This window comes from Schistocerca nitens, chromosome 3 (genome assembly GCF_023898315.1).
Source record: "Schistocerca nitens isolate TAMUIC-IGC-003100 chromosome 3, iqSchNite1.1, whole genome shotgun sequence".
NCBI classification, from domain to species: domain Eukaryota; kingdom Metazoa; phylum Arthropoda; class Insecta; order Orthoptera; family Acrididae; genus Schistocerca; species Schistocerca nitens.
In genome coordinates, this window is record NC_064616.1 from 357,477,429 (window position 1) to 357,481,503 (window position 4,075).

Sequence of the window (4,075 nt, forward strand, 5' to 3'; positions counted from 1 at the left end):
TTGATGCAGATTTCAATGCTGGGCCATCAACAATTGTCAGTATGCGAACCATTCAAAGAAACATCGTCTATACGGGCTTTCGGAGCGGAAGGCCCGCTCGTGTACCCTTGATACCTGCAAGACACAATGTTTTACGCCTTGCTGGAGCTCGTGAACACCGACATTGGACTATTGCTGACTGGAAACTTATTGCCTGGTCGGACGAGTCTCGTTTCAAATTATATCTAGCGGAGGGACTTGTACTTGTATGGGGACAACTTCATGAATGTATGGCCCCTGCATATCAGCAGGGGACTGTTCAAGCTGGTGAAGGCTCTGTAATGGTGTGGGGATGTGATCCCCGATATGTGTAGATACGACTCTTACAGTTGACACTTACATAAGCATCCTGTCTGATCATCTGCATCCATTCATGTCCATTGTGCATTCCGAAAGACGTGGGAAACTCCAGCACGACAATGCGACACCCCACACGTTCAGAATTGGTACAGAGTGGCTCCAGGAACACTCTTCTGAGTTTAAACACTTCCGCTGGTCACCAGACTCCCCAGGCATGAACATTATTGAGCATATATATATGAAGATGGTAGCTGTTTTTTCGGACGTGTCCGAAAGAACAGATACCACCTTCATATGCCCTGCAGTGACTATCTTCTTCTGTGCGGATGCACAAACAGTACCCGAACTCTTACGGGAATCGGCAGTAAAGGCGCGAGTAATGAGTATAATGGGCAGGGGCACTATGAATATAGTGCGGGACAATAAGTTGCAAATGTGGGTATCAAGGGAGGCGTGCCAGAGATAAGTCCCTGCAGTCGCGCTATCATTTGTGTCCTCGGTGGCTCAGATGGTTGATAAGTCAACGCATGTATGCAGCTAGGGGTGTTCATTTCATTGTAATTTCATTATTGAGCATACATGGGATGCTTAGCAATGTGCTGTTCAGAATATATCTCCACTCCCTTACTCTCACGGATTTAAGGACAGCCCTCTGGGATTCATGGTGTCAGTTCCCTCCAGCACTATTTCAGATATTAGCCGAGTCTATGCTACGTTATTTTGCGGCTCTTCTGCATGCTCGCGGGGGCCCTACAGGATATTAGGCAGGTGTGACAGTTTCTTTGACTCTTCAGTGTATAAGAGGCCAATTGTGAGATATTCAAGCTGAGCACATCTGTTCATTAGAACTGCATCACAGGTACACAATAGGAATATGTACCATATTGATATCATCCATACCATTTATCATAAGAATTGGCAATCTTACGCTACTGAAATTTTCTTCCAACTGGCGATAACTGAGAGCTGTATCCCAGTCACATTTTCCATTAACACTAGAAGTAAAGTTGTAATCTATCTTCTCCTCTTCTTCCACCATGAAGTCGCATAATGATTTCACTGTAGGCACTGGTCTCAGTTACACCACTTTCGGCAAAGGAAACATTCTGTCCGTACTTTTTGGTTGACCTGGTTAACTCCAACACTTTTTAATGATTTTGAAGGTAGCTGGCAGCTCCAATTTCACCAGCAAAAAAAAAAAAAAAAAAAAAAAAAAAAAAAAAAAAAAAAAAAAAACCACAAGTCCTATATCACTGATTTCAGCGTTGCGCACCCAGGTTCAATCAGATAGTCTTTTACTCCAATAACTGGACTGGCAGTGGCACATAGGAACAGTATCCACTTAATCCATCAGCTATTTCGTTGCAAAGTCATCGAAATCTCAATCAAGTGAAGTCTCGCAATCATAATTCGAAAGTACGAGGCTCAGCCACACGAAACGATCATTTCGATTTCCATGGAAGCAAAATACTCATAAAAAATTCTTACTTCTACAAATGTCGAAATAAAGATCTGATCTCTATTAGTGATATGACCAAACACGGGGATGGTGCCCGAGGATTTCACGAACCTGGGTTAGGTGACAATGTTCGTGTTCGAAAATCACTTCTGGCAAAAATGCTATGAAAACACAAAGTTACTCTCATATTGCTGCAGTCTCTCACGCCACGCTTCATTAATGTAAAACTACTGCCTGAACTAAAATTATGATTGGATGATTTAATGCAGAGAAAACTACCGACTGGAAAATAATCTTTCAGAAACTACTGTATATTTAGTCTTTTTTATATGAGTGATGTGAGTGAGTAATGAGGACAATAGTAAAAGCTTATTGCCAAATTTAAAAGGCAGCTTTCGATTTTTGATAATATTTCACTCAGCGTTGTAAAACGATGGAAAAAATACAAAGACCCTCAAGAAGGTTATTAATATTAATCGGACTGTTGTAGCCATACACTCGATAAGGGCAGATATAAAGAGTCATCCATCCGCTACCCTCTTGTACTCTTATTTTGATGGGAATGCCAGAGCATTGATAGGGAAAACCACAAAATCACCGAAGTAAATCACGCAACAAACGTGACCCCAGAGTTCGTAATAATAATTGCTATGAATGCAGCTATTTCTTGTCTACCATTCAGGTCATCATAACGAAGTTGAAGGTACTACTGATGCTACTTCAAATGGCAGTCAATAAGTCAATGGAAGTAGATTTTACTTAATCAGTAATCATCAATATACCTGGCGCAGACCTGTAAATCGTCTTTTCTTAGAGCACAAGACACACTGTTCGAGCTACAAGCTTTATTGTCCAAGTTACCAAACATGGTAGGTGTGAAATGGTTTCCTAAGTCAGTGCAGTATCTAGAGATATTCCATATGCACTACCGTATATTTGGCACGTAATGGCAGGAAACATGAATAGCTGGACAACATTTTCCACGCTACGTCATGGAGTAATGTATCTAAAAACAAACTATGTTCATGATGTTATTTTTTCTGTGGTGAACCTTGTGAACTCCAATGTCGTTGAAAATGTTGATAAATGACGTACTCAGCCATAAGTACTTCTCAAAATGATGTATTTTAATGCATATTCAGTTTCGGGGTATTATGCCCATATGCAAGTGGCTAGCTATCCCAATTACATTTATGTTTTCGTCAGCATCATGACATCTGCTCCTTCAATACTGCAATACTCCACTAAAACACGTTGCAGGCACGCACGACATGATGCTGTCGGAAAACATTAATGTAGTCAGAAATCTTAGACGTCTGAAGATATCCCTGAACCTGTTACGGCAAAGAAATAAAGCATTTTTAAATGTATTTGTGGCTGGTCGCGTTAATCACCAACGATGTTCGTAATGCATCCACAGACAATTCCATGATCTGCATGCGCAAATGCCTAGCAGACGAGGTGTTTGCATTCTGGCATAGAAACATTACGCCGTGTTGCAGTAGCGATGGGTATATACATTTTTCTAGTTTTATTCATATTCGTAAATTTTACTTAATTCTAAATTCTACAAAAAAGCATACATTTTGTATAGCAGTTATGTTATGGGTGGTAATTTAGACAAGTATACCTGAGAATGAAATTGCAGCGTGAATCGTAAAGATAACTTGTAAATGATGCATTCGTATCATCTGTACAGACGGCAATCAGATGCAGGCAATGGTAAATTTTATTTTTTTATTCATAGTAAAGAACAAAGTAAGACAACCATGAACCGTTGATGATAGTTCACTAAACTCTACCGTTACTCTGTCGTGCATTTGTCCACATCTTACGTGTCTCCGCTTTAGTTAACGATTCAGAGTCTTACAAATGTTGCGGGCAGAGACCGAGAAAAGAAGTCTGTTTCAAGTCAAGCGTCCCATTTAGGTCTAGATCATCAGACTTACACCGTGGCCTTATTTAAGATCCCACCTCCACATTTGCCTGAAACGATTTCCATAAGTACAGGAAATTAAATCAGTAGATCCGGACGCCAGGTTGACTCCTGTTCTCCAGAATGCAAGTGAAGTGGCTTATCAGCTGTGCCACCTGACTTGAAGAGCTGAAGGAATTTATTCTGTTAGTGGTATCTACTGACACCGATACACAGCCGAGCATTTGGTTTAGCCTAATTTCTGTTTCCGATTTAATACACTGAGATTCAATTTTTTTCTGAACTCATTATTACGTGTATAATAATAAGAAATTATACACGTTCATGGGACCGAATAACGA